The 17735-nt window shown below is 36.5% G+C and overlaps 1 protein-coding gene across 10 annotated transcripts in view; it reads left to right on the forward strand.

Annotated features, from left to right (window-relative positions):
* FOXP2 (forkhead box P2) overlaps positions 1–17735 on the forward strand; it is a gene marked incomplete at its 3' end in the record, with an annotated part of 555064 nt that overhangs the window by 436510 nt on the left and 100819 nt on the right. The window contains exon 2 of one of the 10 annotated variants that reach the window (XM_084616826.1): positions 15957–16027. The exons of the other annotated variants lie outside the window; for them this stretch is intronic. The remainder of the gene's footprint in view (positions 1–15956; positions 16028–17735) is intronic. 10 annotated transcript variants of the gene reach the window in all.

A 17735-nucleotide genomic window follows, 5' to 3' on the forward strand; every position in this document is an offset into this window, starting at 1 on the left:
TGAAACCTGAGCTGGACGGGGACCACCTCTGGTGGTGAGGGGGCGTAGTACAGCTAAATGTGTCTGTTGGCCTTTCTTCTGAGACTGCCAAGAAGGTGTCCATTTATTGTGATATTTCACCAAATTAGTCAACTACAGCCAAATACTGTATGGCACATGCCCCAATACAAATTAATGTAGCACCAGTATTGCCAACTGTAAGCTGAAAAAAATAAGTAAAAGAGAGTTGTCCCAGTGCTTAGAGCTAGTCAAAAGGGTAACTTTAAAAAAAGAGAGAGAGAGAAATAATGTGTAATACAATGCAGATTTTCATGAATGTTACATTCAGTTCTGCTGTTAATTTCTGTTGCTTTTCCAGACGAAGTTCTGTACATCTTATTTTGCTTTGTTTTAGTAACAAGGTAAAACATTAGCTTGTGTGCAGTATTAGCAGATTTAACCTAATCATTTTTACTGTTAGCACAATTAAAATTCAGATTTGTGTTTACTTTAAAGGGTATTGTTGAATAGGCTAATAGCTAACACAATTACAGTACACATAGGGGTACATGTTAAGCTGCACACCTCCCATTGGCTTTAATGGAGGTTTTCTGACTAAATCTCCATGCAGCGCTTTGAAAATGTTCCCCATAGAGTTAAGAAAGCCACTATATTAAGTTGGCTTTAGAGTGTAAGCATGGGGTGTTTTTTGTAAGTTTGTTGGAAAAGCATAATAAAAAATAATAAAATACAAAATAAAAAGATTTGTATTGAACTAGATCCTCAGATGGTGTAAATCTGCATTGAACCATTGGGTGAAGTTACACTGATTTCTACCAGCTCAGGATATGGCCATTAAATACAAATTGAATGTATTAACATAACATAATATTGACAGACAAATCAAAAATAGAGTTACGGCTACACAGATAGCCTTGACGTGCCATGTTGTACCTGCATTCCACAGCAATTGTCTCTCTCAATCTTGTTGCTGTTTTAATTTTAACTGGCTTATTCATGCCTATTAAGGTGAATGGGGGTTGTGTGTTACTCTCCCTTTAAAATTTTGTTCCGACTCATCTTACTTCTTAATAAGATTTGTGATGCCATTATGGCTTCATGACAAACATATGTGATGAATAGCTGTTGGCATGGTCACCTGCTAATTTACAAAAAAAAATCTTGTCCAATTCATTATATTTTCCATATCACTAAGTATACTTTATCCACTTTAAGAACTTAACTGCCTATTTTTCAGGGGGGAAGAATAGCTATTTTTCATTTAGAGTGGTGGGAGCAAGGAGATGTGTTTTTTGCTGATCCTCGTCTTCTAACATGGGACTTTTGCTCAGGCTTGGAAAGCTTGGAAACTATTTGACTCACTTTTTAGCAACAGAGGAAATGCTCTGAAGCTAATCCTACCTTTTTGTATGAGTCCATTCTATCTCTTATATTTAAAACGTTCTTCTTCCAGTCATCTAACAGTCATGAAATGTAATAATGACAGCCAACCCATTTGGGTCTTGAGCTACAAAATATGTTGTTTAGATGAATCCAGATTGTTCTTTGGCATCCATTCCCACCATTATTAGCCCATTCTGAATATTTCCAAAAGTAATCCAAAAACAGCAAATTAAGACTATAATGATAAAAACCTCTCCAAGTATGACAGAATAATTGCACACATGATTGCCCTCATCATATCCCATGGACATTCCCTCCGTTCATCTGAGCAGGGGTAGAATTGTTGTGATGAAGTGCTAGTTAACCTCAAGCAAATGAAGCAACTGAAGTCTAAAAGGGATCTGGATACTTATTTTATCAGCCATTTGTCATAGCAAAACAAGCAACAGACATTATTAGTTCATAGGCTCCAGTCTCTGGCTGTATTTCACCCCTATTCCTGGGTTTCAGAAAGACAAGAATTCAGCTCCTTTTCCCATGCCTGGCTGTCATAGAGAATAAGAATCGTCTGCATTTGAAAGGTATTTAGATATGTATTTACACAAAAGATGTGAAAGTGAATTGTCAGGCCACATCAAAGTGCTCTGCCACTTCCATGACCCAAAAATCAGGCAGCAATAATTCTCTAACCCCAGCTACCCTAGTAAAAGAGAAAAGCACAGCATTCCCTGACAGTGAGCCCGAGAGTGACACCTTTCTGTTATTGTGGAGAAAGCTCATCTCCTCCACCGAGCGCTATCCTCTTTCATATATGATTGTTAAATGAGCCACAAATGAAGGCTACTCCTTCATGTCTGGTATCTTAAGACAGTTTCTGTAGGGCGAGGCAGGTTCTCTCACCTCTTACCACCCTGCTGCTTGAACGGGGCATACCTTGTCACTGATAGTAAAGGACCTTGTCAGTTTTTATACTCTTACATATGAAATTTTCTTCTTTTTCAAAATATCAGAATTACTTGTCCCATGAAAGAGGAACTGACACAAAAATCAGTATTAAAATAATGTTGAGTTTGTGACAGCAACCAACAAAGTTAATAAAATTAAAAGCTAAAGTTGACACTTTCTTTCACTGTCCTATTCTGCTCAGCTATTTAATTAGTCTTATATCAGACCATGATAATATTCACCATGTATATTGAAATATCTAGGCACAACAGGACAAAGCCTTACTCTCAAATTCCCTTACAATATCAATTTATGTTATAATTCTAGTGTCCTTGGGGAGAGATCCTGCTCCTTCCCTATGGCCTCAAAGTTACTTGACACTGCAGAAGAGACACACCTCCACTACAGAAAGGGAAGTAGGATTTGGCTTCTGTAAAGAAAAATCACATTTTTTTCAGTCAGTGAGAATGATTTGCGTGAAACAACAAAATAGAGTAACAAGTGGAACCAGTAGATATCACTCATAAGGACTTTCAAAAAGCCTTTGACAAAGCCCTCGCTGGGATGATTTAATTGGGGATTGGTCCTGCTTTGAGCAGGGGGTTGGACTAGATGACCTCCTGAGGTCCCTTCCAACCCTGATATTCTATGATTCTAAGTCCTTCAAAAGAGTTTATTAAGGAAACTAAATAGTCCTGGGTGAGAGTTAAAGTTCTGTCATAGTTAGAAACTGGCAAAGTGACAGAAGATAGAGTAAGGATAAATGGTCAATTTTCAACATGGCAAAAGGTTAACATTTAGTTACACCAATAACCTGTACTCAGAACAGCATTGTTTAATGCATTTATTAATGATCTGGATAAAGGGCTGAACAAAGAAGTGGCAAAATTTGTAGATTACACAAAAATAATAGATAATTGGGTGCTATGACAGCAGATAAAATTCATTATTGACAGATGTAGGGTAATGCACTTTGGAAGGGAATAATTTAAACTACTCATAAACAGTGATAGGTTCAAAATTAACTGGTAATAACTTAGGGAAAGAGCATTTTTGTGGACAGACAATTCAATGAAAACCTCTGCTCCTGTATGCAGTAGAAGTAAAAAAAAAAAAAAGCAAACAATCAGGATGTATAAAGAATTATTAGAAAATTATATTGAAAAATATTATAATGTCATTATTTATATTGAAGATACAATTTCACTTGGAACACTGTGTTCATCTCTGGGCACTCCATTTTAGAATAAAACATGCCGTGGAGTGGCTTGAAGGAGGAACATTCCTTTTTCCAGTCTGCACAGACATCCCCAGCATGCAGTCCAGCCATTATGTATTATGCAGTGATTTTCAGGAATCAGCCCTCTGTGTGTATATGCATCTCCCAGGGAAGTAGCCATGTACATCAAGAGAGAACTAAAAAAGAAAAGGAGTACTCGTGGCACCTTAGAGACTAACAAATTTATTTGAGCATAAGCTTTCGTGAGCTACAGCTCACTTCATCGGATGCATTCCACTGAATGCATCCGATGAAGTGGAATGCATCTGATGAAGTGAGCTGTAGCTCGGATGCATCCGATGAAGTGAGCTGTAGCTCACGAAAACTTATGCTCAGATAAATTTGTTAGTCTCTAAGGTGCCACTAGTACTCCTTTTCTTTTCGCGAATACAGACTAACACGGTTGCTACTCGAAAAGAGAGAACTAAGTTTCCTTAATGTTATCTATAGGTGTTTATGTATGTGTGAATAGTACTTTTGTCAGCAAAACCATTATTTCAACACCAAATAATTATGGTGACCAGATGTCCCGATTTTATAAGGACAGTCCCGATATTTGGGGCTTTGTGTTATATATGTTCCTATTACCCCACTCCACCCCCTGTCCTCATTTTTCATACTTGCTATCTGGTCACCCTACAAATAATTAATTAGTCCATTTTTACATACAATGTACTGTCCTATGATTTTTCTTTAACTTGTTATTAATAATCATCTACACAAACAATATGCTTGTTGGCCAAAAAGAATGCTTCCCTGAATATACCATTTGTGCAGAATTTTCATTTCTGGGTATTGTGCCCTCTAGCACAAAAAAGGCATCCTTCATCAAGCTCAAAGGATTTTGGTTTCTGTGCACAGCAAATCCCCAAGCACACTAATCACTGCCCTTGTACCTTTCAGTGAGTTTCTTTTTGACTGCAGACATCTCAGACTACAGCTCTCTGTAGATGCTGTTCTACTGCAGATACTGTTTGCTTTTTGTTTTTTAAATATCTTTTACTTGGGTGGCCATGTGGCTCTATCACTGTTGCTGCTCCAGGAGTGTTGCCATAGTACCAGTCTCCGAAAAACTCGGAGAAAGAATCTCACTTTTGTGGCCTCGGTCTTTCTATTTTGCATAAAGTGCTTTGGTGCCTTTGCTCAGCCTTCAGAGAACTGTTATCCTAAGAGATTATTCTGATTGAAATCGTAATGTATTTAAATAAGCAGGGGAGTATTGCATTACATCTCCTGTGTCAGGAGATCTGGGAATTATGGGAGTGCGTTCTTTGCCAGAAGACATTCTTCATGGCTCCAGACCTAGCATGCAAGGAAGACACTATTAGACACCATCTGAGTCAACTGAGATAGATCCTCACATATGGGCCCTAGGTTGGGTGTCTCATTCCATCCCAATCCTTTTCTCTGACAGCTTGATTGCTAACAGGAACACAGGCATGTAGGACTGGAAGGGACTTTCTGGGTCATTGAGTCCAGCCCCATGTATTGCAGACAACCCTGTCATGTAACAAGATAATGGCCAAAGTCATGAAGTGTCCGAGTACATATCTTATGTTCTCCTGACCTCTTTGAAGCCATCTACCAGAAGAATTAACATTTTTAGTGGAAAGATTTGCAATATACTACAAACAGGGCCTCATGGGAGACTTAGTTTTCTCACACAAAAATAAAACATGCTTGGCTACATTTGGCATGAGAGTCTATCTTGAAGACTAATACCATCTGGATTCATTTGGCAGCTATTTTGGCCTGCCATAAACTAGTCAAAGGTTTGACCCATTGTCTCTGCAGCCCCCATCATCAGGTTCATGCCAGACTTGACACTTAAAAAAACCCACCTATTATATGATATTAGTGCTCAAGTTTATTGAATGGAAAGTTGGTTTCTTGGTGGCAGTGACTTCGGCTCATAGACCAAATGAACTCTCAGCCCTTATACCAGATTTTCTGAGAAGGTACTTCTACAGACTCACTGGAGATTTTTTTCCAAAGTTGTGTCAGAGTTCCACCTATATGAGCCTATCATGTTGCCCACATTCTTTCCATGCCCTCAATTCTTTCCCATAAGCTTATCATTAAAAGATCCTTGGCATTCCATTGGAAGCAAATGAAAGCCTTTCGAAAGCTTCCGAACTTCTTGTTACATTCGTTATCAATTTCTTAGGAAATGACTTCACTAAGGGGACTACATCTAAATGGCTTTCTCCTTTTCACATTCTTGTGCCCCGTATGGCCTAAAATTGGAAGATCATATGAAGGGTCACTCCACCTTGGTGATATTTCTGATTCAGTCATATGTGAAGCAGCTACATGGTGTTCACGCCATACATTGACAAGACATTATTGACTAGATTTAGTTTTCAGGGAGGAATCCCACTTTGGTCTCTCAGTCATGCAGAACATGTTTTCAAAGTAGTGGAGCTCAAACTCTCTGTCCCTTAGACTTTCGTTGCTTTCAAAGTGTCCTTTATATGAGCTAGACAGTTTTTTGCATTTTTGAACCCATCCCACTGGCTGTTAAAGTGATAGTATAATGTTTTTTTTTCCTCCTGCAGATAATAGCTCATCTTAATTAATTAGCCTCTTACAGTTTGTATGGCAACTTCCACCTTCTCTATATGTATATATGTATCTTCTTACTATATGTTCCATTCTATGCATCCGATGAAGTGGGCTGTAGCCCACGAAAGCTTATGCTCTAATAAATTTGTTAGTCTCTAAGGGGCCACAAATACTCCTGTTCTTTTTGAGAAGTATCTTATCCTTCTCTTTTATTAGATTAAAAAACCTACTTGTTCATATTGTTGGCACTGGCCTTGTTGTTGTTACCTGTTGCAGTTGTTAAGGTTACATTTTTCTTTTGGGACATCCCTCAAGCTACTCCATCTCCTGAAGTGAGAATCCTTCATAGAGGGTATCTTAAGAGAAGGAACAGATACTTTACTTTGTAATTCTGTTTCTCTGAAGATGTCATCTTGCAGATTTCCCACTTACCAATACATGTCTCCATCATATTTAAGAAGAACTTTTTTTTAATCTTACACTTTGATTAATAAGTCGTTTTGCCTTCCACTTCAACTGTTTTGTTTTGTGATTTGTTTACAAAAGTGGGGGCTTCACTTCCCACTCATTCAGAAACAGAGATCTCTAAGGGTAGCTTATTAGAGTCATGGATGGTATTGGTGTAAGTGTGTATGGCTTGTGCCCAGACTGACTACCTCTTCCCTCAGGGACCAAATATCTCATAGAGTTTGAGAAATTCCAGCAATCTTGCCCTAGGGAGGATCATATAGAATATTCAAGGAAGCAGAACTATGAGGTAAGTATTTTTTCCTTCTTCAAGCAGATTAATGTTTGAACAGCAGAATTAAAACCCCATCATAAAAAACTCAGAGACAAAAATGAGAAGAGAGAATAGGTGCATGCTTATTTTACGAAGCAATTCATAACAAATTGTAGATTAAACATATTTGTAATAAAAAACAAAATATTCCCTTACCTGGATTGTTAGTGTATGATAAGTTTTATTTTTTAAAATTCAATTTAAAGAATCTAATTTTCACCATTTACAATATATTACCCATTTAGGTTTTTATACTTCACTCACTTCGATTATAAAAATAGTCCATTCAATTTCACATTTCTTTCCAAGTCATGTTCACTTTCTGGTTCTCATTAAGTCTTTTTTTTTTCTTCCTGGAAGCAGAGAGACCTATACCTCAGTCACTGAGCTCTAATGTTTTCTTTTTTTGCTGTTACAGCAGCTAGCCCTGAGACTCTGAAGAAAGAACAAATTTTAACAAGGAAACTGTAAGAAGTGAGAGAGGAAGGGTTGTAATAATTGTTCATCCATCCAACCCCTGGATTCTGTGCTGTATGAGGAAAGAGGCCTTCAGTAATGTTGCTCTCCCCTACTTCCTCCTCTTTGGGCTTGGATTCTGTGTCTTCAGAGGTTAATGGTCAACATGCAACAGAGTGTGGACGGTATCATATACAGTCATACCCACATCACCACATCTCATACCTTCTACCTCCGGGTTCTACTGTCTTTAGCTGTTTGCAGCCATTTTTCTTCTCTGTTCTCCCATCTGCTATGCCCTTGTTAAAGTCTGCAGTTGAACGTGTTTTGAGTTCTGTCTCAGCAGAAAGTGTCCTAATGCTATGCTAAAGAATTTGTAAAGCTCACCAGAGTGGTTGCAGATGAACTAGGTCAAGACGTCGCAAGATGCATACTAACAGACTCTATCCATTTGTCATCCTTTCTGTAATACTATTCCTTTTGGCATCTATTTAAGGGTTAGCTCAATAAGGACCTCATCCATATATTGCCACCTCACCTCTATCTCAGAGGCTTGAATATAGATGCAGATTCTAAGTCTTAAGTCACTGCTCTAACCTTTGGGGTTTCTAGAGGAGGAGCATCAAGTAGCTTTCCAGTGCCCCGAGATGATGTCTCCCTCACAGGGCCATATATAATCAATTACTTTCTGAGCAAGTAGCAATAGAAGGGCTTGCTGGCATATTTCAATCACCAGCTTACCTTACTCCTCCTTTCCTAAGACTACCTTTCATTTTAGGAAGCCATACTGTTCTAATCTGGGACATTTCAAACTTCAAAGGCAATATAGACCCCCCCAGAATAATAAAGTTTGATGTTTCCACTTCAGAGAGATAATTGGAGGTTCCCATCTTCTTCTTAGTCATAAGTCTCCTCATCAGGCATGAATGTACACAGAAGTCCTTTCCATGAACCTGAACTGCACATATCTCTGTATGTCAAGGCCCCTGCGCTGCCTTTGTTTTGCCTTGGATTATGTGTATTTTTAATTTTGTTTCTGCCCTTTGTGCTTCTGGCTTTGTTTCCTATTATATTTATGAAACTCTTGGTGGTTGATATATTTTCAATATTAGGCACTGTCCTATTCTGTGTAATTTAGCACATCACTGGCAGAGCACACCAGAAAAAAAATCTATTTTTGAAAATTAATAATTAAGTTAGAGAAAAGAGGAAGAGAAGGAAGGAAAGAAAAAAAAACGTAAAGAAAAGTATCCTGAACTTTGTGAAAGAACAAAAATTCTGTAAAACATGTCAAATGCCTACTGTAAATAAAGCCCTATTAAACGTCATATTCTTCATTTACATTTGTGAGAATGATTCAAGGCAATCATTAGATATAGCCTCTCACTTTAGTTTGTTTTAAAATCTGGTAAAGGGATGCATTAAGACTTTATAGGTACTAGCAGATAGTTCAATATCTAGCTCCACAGCGATTTGACTGACTTCCCATATAAAACTAGTGAGCTGCTAGTTATCTTGTTTCTGCTGAGGCATTCCTACAAAGAGATGTCTACCTGTTGAACAGAGAGAGCTGAGACATCAGCTGGGAAAATCTAGAAGACCACTACATTGTCTTGACCAGCAACATGTTTATTCTGCATTTTAAATTTGATTTCAGCTGTGGACTCTGGTGTGTTGCTATGTATGGTAAGATCACTTCCTGTATTAAGCAATGCTTGCCACATTTTCTGACTCAAAATGTTTCTCATGTTGTAGCCTAAGAAAGAGGGGAAATTACTTAGTGGTAATTCAATTTCTCATAGTCTTCCTCACATCTTACCCTATGTCCTCCCCTTCATTCTTGAATTTATATTTTATTTTTATTTGAAACTAGGGTTGTCAAGCAATTACAAAAAATAATCATGATTAATTGCACAATTTAAAAAATTTATCGCACCGTTAAACAATAATAGAATACCATGTATTTAAATATTTTTGGATGTTTTCTACATTTTCAAATATATTGATTGCAATTACAACACAGAATACAAAGTGTACAGTGCTCACTTTTTTTTGTTTACAAGTATATGCGGTATATAAAAACAAAGGAAGTAGTATTTTTCAGTTCACCTAATACAAGTACTGTGGTGCAGCCTCTTTATCATGAAAATTGAACTTACAAATGTAGAATTATGTACAAAAAATAACTCCATTCAAAAATAAAACAATGTAAAATTTTAGAGCCTGGAAGTCCACTCAGTTCTTGTTCAGCCAATCGCTCAAACAAGTTTGTTTACATTTTCAGAAGAGAACACTGCCTGCTTCTTGTTCACAGTGTCACCTGAAAGTGAAAATAGGTGTTCTCATAGCAGTGTTCTAGGCAGCATCGCAAGATATTTATGTGCCAGATGTGCTAAAGATTCATATGTCCCTTCATGCTTCAGCCACCATTCCAGGAGACATGCATCCATGCTGATGATGGGTTCTGATTGATAACAATCCAAAGAAATGCAGACCGATGCATGTTCATTTTCATTATCTGAGTTAGATACCACCAGTAGAAGGTTGATTTTCCTGGTGGTTCAGGTTCTGTAGTTTCTACATTGGAGTGTTGCTCTTTTAAGACTTCTGACAACATGCTCCACACCTTGTCCCTCTCAGTTTTTGGAAGTCACTTCAGATTCTTAAACCTTGGGTTGAGTGCTGTAGCTGTCTTTAGAAATCTCTCATTGGTACCTTCTTTGCGTTTTGTCAATGAAAATGTTCTTAAAATGAACAACATGTGCTGGTCATCATCCGACACTGCTATAACACTAAATATATGGCAGAATGCAGGTAAAACAGAACAGGGGACGTACAATTCTCCCTCAAGGAGTTCAGTCACAAATTTACTGAATGTATTATTTTTTTAATGAGTGTCATCAGCATGGAAGCATGTCCTCTGGAATGGTGGCCAAAGCATGATGGGGCCTACAAATGTTTAGTGTATCTGGTGCATAAATACCTTGCCACGCAGTTGTCAGTTCTCACTTTCTGGTGACATTATAAATAAGAAGTAGACAGCATTATTTCACATAAATGTAAACAAACTTGTTTTTCTTAGTGATTAGCTGAACAAGAAGTAGGACTGAGTGGACTTGTAGGCTCTGAAGTTTTACATTGTTTTGTTTTTGAGTGCAGTTACATAACACAAAAATTCTACATTTGTAAGTTGCACTGTCACGTCAAAGAGCTTGCACTACGGTACTTGTATGAGGTGAATTGAAAAATACTGTTTCTTTTGTTTATCATTTTTACAGTGCAAATATTTGTAATAAAAATAATATACACTTTGATTTCAATTACAACACAGAATACTATATTAAAATGTAGAAAAACATCCAAAATATATAATAAATTTCAATTGTTATTGTATTGTTTAACAGTGCAATTAAAACTGCGATTAATCGTGATTCATTTTTTTTATTGCAATTCATTTTTTTGAGTTAATTGTGTGTAGAGTTTCCAGTTCAAACATTGCAGTACTGGTAACCTAAATGTGAAACTGACTAAACAAAAGTGAAAAATTTCTGAACAGACAAGTGTAAAATTGTAAACAGGCAACACAGAAAGAGAAATGTATATTGGACTTTAAAAATATTTAAGTAATAATGTATTGGGTGATCTTTTGTTACGAATGTTAGGAAAATAAAGTTCTTTATTTTTTAAGTTGTTGGTGTGTTTTTAACTCAGATTCTGAGATATATAATGTACAACTGAAAATGTTTCGTAGATGGATAGATTTTTAGTGCCAGAAGGGACCATCATTATGATCATCTTAGTCTGACCTCCTGCGTAACACAGGATCTAGAACCTCACTCCCTAATTCCTTCACCAATACCACAACTTCTGTTTAAGCTATAGCATATCTTTTAGAAAGAGAACCAGTCTCAATTTAAAGATTTAAGGTGATGGAGAAACTGCCATGTCTCCAGGCAAGTTGTTCCAATGGCTAATTACCCTCACTGTTAAAAAAAAAAAAAAGTGCTTTATTTCTGGTCTGCATTTGTCTAGCTTCAGTTTCCAGACACTGAATTTCGTTAAACCTTTCAAAATATTGAGACAAAGAATAATGGCAAAATTCCAATCAACAAATCAGATGTACTACAACTATTGAATGCACCGTTACTCAACTTTCTAAAGCTGGAGATTCACTTTGTCAGTAAGTGGAACTAGGAAGATTAAACTACAAAATATCTATCGCTGTATCTATAGCTAATTCTTAGTTACAATGTAAGCATTGTGATATGTGTCATAATTACATGACATCACATATTGATTGATCTTCATGATGCAAACTTCCAGTGCAATGTTAGGGTATCAGCATGTGACTGCTTTGTCATTCAGTACAATCTCCTTTCCCGGCAGAACACAGGCTTCTGAATAGAAGGGGAGGGTATTTCTCCCCTTTCATCGTATCTTCTATAATCTAAACCAGGCTCCTGGAGTGGAAGTGTTTCTTCTATTTTTCCCTGAATCCACCCACATATTGGTTGCTATAATAGTAGGGAGCGATCCTGGTGACTACTGTCTGGTAGTTCCCACACATGTCAGGAAGCATGAGAATCATTCCTGTGATCAATATTTTGCTTGCTGTTCGTAAGCAATAGGAGCTCTGATAAAACACATGAGTTCTGTAAGAGTCTTATGCAGGTCTAGATTCACAGACTGAGTACCACTGATCAAATGCACAAAAGTTAAGAGGCAAGATTGTTTCTTTCCCAACCATTTATTAAAGTTACGGTTTTCAAGATGAGCAAAGAAAGAACTGTAATCATTGAGCTTCCATTCATTTCAATTGTACAAGTTTTTCAAAAGTTGGCTGCAGAAGCACCAAGTTGGGATTGTCCAAAGCATTTTAACTCTTAGTAGACTCTAAGAAACAGAGTTCCAAACTGCTGTTAAGGAATGTCAGTAACTTTTGACATCACCTTCCAGGACCTGACCAGTAAAGTCATGTAACCTTTGACTTGGCTTGTCAATATTTAAAGTCACAAGTAAAAAGAGGGGGGAAAGAGACTTCCTTGGCCAGGACTAATTTTAGTACTGTTTACTTTTCTGTGTACACTTTATATTTAGTTACCATTTATAAATATCTTATTATCTTTGTTAAATTTTATGATGCTTTATAGCATGTTTGATTACTTTAATTGATGTATTAAACATGCACATGTATTTTAACAATATTTGCATCTTATAATATGCTTCATAAAACTTGTCAAAGCATCATCAGTTAAACATTTATATTACAAATGTACTTTGTGATGTTTGTAATAAACTGTAAAGAATTACCTTTCCTTCAGCTTTCAGAGTAGCAGCCGTGTTAGTCTGTATTCACAAAAAGAAAAGGAGTACTTGTGGCACCTTAGAGACTAATCAATTTATTTGAGCATACGCTTTCGGGAGCTACAGCTCACTTCATTCATAAATCTAAATAATGCATTTCTAAGTTCTACCTTAATTTAAAGTATTACCATGGTTCCAGTTAAATCTGATGCACTATCTTAATTGATGGTGGCCATCATGTTTCAAAAGGTGCTTTCCATCTGCTTTTTCGATTAATTTGCTTGCCCAGTAGTAGCTCTGGATAATTTTAATTAATCTGTAAATATTTACAAAATAATCTGTTTAAATTTTGGAATTTCAACCTCATATGTGCTACTCTCAGCCAAAGTGATCTGGATTGACATTGTTAATGATTTCCTTTAATGATATCTGATGACGTATATTGTTTGTTGTACATGGCCATTGCATAGGTAATGACCAGTAGGACAAAGAACTCTTTCCTTGATTAAAGTTTTTAAAACTATATTTTTTTCCGTAAATCAGCCAGTTCACTCTGTTCAATATACCATTCCACACATTATTTTGAATCTATTTCCATTAAGCTAAGTTTAGGGGAAATTTCTTCATCATAAGGATTACAATTGAGATGGTCTTTATGTTCTGTCTGGCCAGCTAGCTAAACTCATATCATTCATATATATATTACACTGTTATATCTAAGTATGGCATGTGTGGAGTTGAATGACTATCCAATATTGAAAGGTTGCCATATACCCTAGTTGTCATGTATCAGAAAGTAATATGTATCATGATTTCTATCAGCCATATTTCAGTTTTGGGGACGTCAGTGTTTTTACGTAAGTTTTGGTGAAAATAGCTGTCTAGTTATATCAGACATGTAAGCTGTATTTTTCACTATGATTTTGATTTTACAGTGGCTGCCATTTAAAAGTGATTTTACCAGGACTTACCATATCACCATATTGAAGAGAATACACCGGTTTTTCCTCTTCTAAACACTAGGAAATACTACCAGTACTCTCTCTTACAGTGATGGTAACTCTGTTGGCAAAGGACAAGGTTTTAATTATCAGAAGCCACTGTATGGCTATAAATATCTACAGTAGATGTACTTGTATCTGTACTGAAACCTAAACATACTTACCTACTTATGCTGAACTATGCAGTGATTGCAGTATGAGTTAATTAATATAAACAAGCAAATTTCTGACTTATGTAGCACAGCATCATGTTGAAATTTTGCACTAGTGCTTTAAATAGGAAGTTAGTTAAAAGGGACAGGTAGGGGATTTGTGGGTGTGCGTTTGAAAGAGGGAGAGGAAGAAAGTGAGGTTCATTAGTTTCTGTGAGTTTCCTTCAGTGGATAGTTGATTAGGGAGATTGAATGTGCTATCATAGAATAAATTGATTGCATTACTTGTATTCTTCTTTTGTTATTAATTGCACTTAAAGAAAACCATAGTCAACAGGTGGTGATGACGTCGTCATATCTTTATGCCTACAGTTGTAACCTTTTGTTTTTACTCTGGCTGACTGTCTGGAGCAAATTTTAGGTCATATAGAGATAGTCATTTACACCTGTACAAAGTGGATATAACACTGTACTATTCTGATTTGGTAGCTCTTTTTATCATTTGTGCACAGATATAAATGACTACACCAGGTGCAAGATAGCAGGGAGTCAAACTCAGGTTCTCTCTCTCTTTTTTAATTTACTGCTTATGAACAGATCTAGACTAATTGCCCTGGAGATTGAAGTCTTCTATCGCCAGAACAGATACAGTACAAGTAGCAGCAGTCCAAGCTTCTCTACAGAGCCAAGTAAGCTCTGCATACACCATCTCTAGGGAGGAGAGAACAATTCATTCCATGTCAACTCATTTCTTAGCCTCACCGCCATGGGTGCACAATGCCAGTTAGCTCGAGATTTTGATGGTGTTTTTTGGTGATGTGGATTTCTGGACTTGAAATTACTGATTCCACACAGGCTTGCAGGTCTTCATCAGACTTTCAATTCGCTGTAACCTAAATAGGATTTGAATCACTGGTGACCCAAAGGTGAAATACTGTATATTACATTACAAATGTTGTAGCCATCGTATTTGCCATTCTGTTAGGTTGTCATCTTAGTTTTGGTAAGTTTTTGTATCACTGAGAATATTAAAAATATCTAAAATACAGGAAGCCTATTTTTGGAAAGAATGTAGTTGCTTTTGTTCAGTGATGTTTGTGTGGGTGTTGTTGTGTTGCCTTTCAAATTGCCTATATGCTTATTTTCTCTTGCAAAGCATTTGACCAACTTACTGCTCTCTGCCCACTAACCCATCTTCATATTTTTATACTCCAAGCATCTGAGCTGCTTCTAACTTCTGCCATTTTAAAAAGAAAGTAATTTCCCACAACAGTACTTTCTATTTCCTCCTTCCTGTGTGATTTTTCCCCAGAACTGTACTGGCTTCAGTGTCAGGAATGGCAGTATTCAGTCCTGAAGCAGTGAGAAATCTGGTATCTTGCTATATATCACGGCTCGCAATAGAATCTTTATACCACAGGGAAGAGAAAATGTTAGCTGTATTTTGGAACACACATCACTTGTTTCAGGCCTGGAAGATTCAGATTTAATAGAACTTAAAATTAATATAGAAATTCATACAAAGAACTGTTTTAAGTAATTTTGATTTTTCTAACATTTATAATTTCATCTCTCTTTGAGGCATGTAGTGTTGGATTCAGGATAATTTTAAAAAATAGCTTTACAAGTGGAAAGGTATGAAAAATAGTACCAATCACATCTTTAAAACTCTCTAAAATATTCCTAAAGTCGTTGTTCTGTTAAATAAATGTCACATAAAGAACAGGTGATATGGTGTGGTACAAAGGTTTTATCCCACTTGTATTTGGGATGTCCTGCATAATTTACACATGGCTTCACTATTTGTGAATAATATGGCAACCCCAGACTTGTGCCAATGAAACCATCATACCATCACATCATGTATTATATGCAAAACACATACACACGCACACATAGCAGAGTTGAGCGTAATGCTGAAAAACTGTTCCCTGAAGGCTTGAAAAGTGACCAAAAATTAAGGTCACGATGCCAGCCTTGAGGAAAATAGTTCTTATAAATTAAACTCCACTCAACCCCCACTCACCTTAAAAATGTCTTTTAATGTGCTGCAGCTTCAGTTACTCTTTGCTGAAGCTTCTCTATTTTAGCTTACAGGGTCATGTGACCTCAGCCCATAGCAGTGTTTCAACAGTAATAGCGACAGCCATCTTGGATAAATGTAAGTGAATTTTTTCCTCATTACTACAGTTTCTGTCCCTCACATTCACTTTAACATTTTGTTTTTACTCTGACTATAGTTAGAATACCTGGTAGCACTTCTATTTTGTGTCCAATAGTGTGGGTGACACAAAGTAACAGGGAGCAATTTTTTTTTTGGCCTTATATGTGCCGCAGCATCAGAATTACCTTGTGCTTTTGTGATATCTCAATTTTCAATCATGGTGGTCATGCAAACTTTATTTTACCAAAAGATAGCTTGTAAGTAGTTTGTGGTGTCAAAAACTGTTGGTCTGCCAAGAGAGAAATAATATAAAAATACTTCAGGTTATATGACCTTGTTTTAGCCAGTTCAATACAAGGATAAAATGTATGACCATATATGTAAATATCTCTCTAAGAAAATACATCTTTAACTAAACCAGCTTCATAATTTCAATTTCATTCAGATTCAACCTTAAGTCTAATAATTCATTCTCAAGTTTGGCTGTGCATTCACTTAGGCATTTCATAAATCAGGGTATGGAAATAGAGAAGTAAATATTCTATCTATATAGCGGTGATAACCCAAACCATAATAATCTCAGACACCTTATCCAAACGCACAATGTGGAGAATGAAGACCATTTGCCCATTATTAATTCTTGCGGAATATCAAATACAACAGATGTCATTAAAAAGTCAACATTTATCAACAATTTTGCATTGGTGATAATGTTGATGGTGACTACTCTATAATCCCAGTTCGGGTTGAAGACAATTGAAATAACACTAGTGTCTGGTACCATTGTGTCTGGTACAATATTTGTCATTGAAATATCGGTATTTATAAACAGTTGCTTTAGAATGGTATCTGAGCTTGCACTTAGATCAGTATTTAGTCCTGTATTGCCTGCACATGGTTTCATCATGTATGAATAGTGTAGCAATCCCAAACTCAATGAAACCATCCAACTGTCTCATCACGTTATATATATCATAAATACACACATATAGCAGAGTTGAGGTAAATGAATTTACTCCTGTGTTTAGAATATGAGCCATAAGTGTGTGGTAACCTTTTATATTAATGATAATATTTTCTTCTATGTGACCCCAAAGAGCTAAAAAAAAATTGCTGAGCATACCCAGCCTCTTTCCTTGGGTGGGATGCAATGAACTGCAAAGCTAAGGTGAACAGCAGCTGAAAAGTTGTAGTTACATCTAACACCAGCAAAGATGAAAGCTCCCTCCCTTCAGATATCTGTCCTGCAAACATATCATTCTAACACTGATAGGGGCAATCTCAGTGCATTGCCTCCATCAAAATTCAGACCCATAGTTATCTTAAAAATTGCTAGAGTTCAGATGTACTTGCTGTATTAACTATCCAGTAACTTCCAGTAACTGTATTGCTGTATTAACTATCCAGTAATGGATGCTATACCATATCATATTCAATAGGATCTAGAAGCTGCCTGAGTGGAAAAATGTATATTGAAATCATCCCATGGTTATCTTGAATTCCTATATATATCAAATTCTAACATACCATAAAGGGTGGGCATAGCTGTCAACTAGATGTGGAAATCACATAGTAAAATAAATTGGGTGCACGCAATTTATTCTGTTTGACCAAATCTGTATGAATGAAAAAAAAATTAAGTTGGCCACAGATTACTAAAACACAGCAAGAATAATTTTAATCATGCAAAATAATTGCAAAGAAT

The sequence above is a fragment of the Lepidochelys olivacea genome (genome assembly GCF_965140295.1).
Source record: "Lepidochelys olivacea isolate rLepOli2 genome assembly, chromosome: 1".
Lineage (NCBI taxonomy): Eukaryota > Metazoa > Chordata > Testudines > Cheloniidae > Lepidochelys > Lepidochelys olivacea.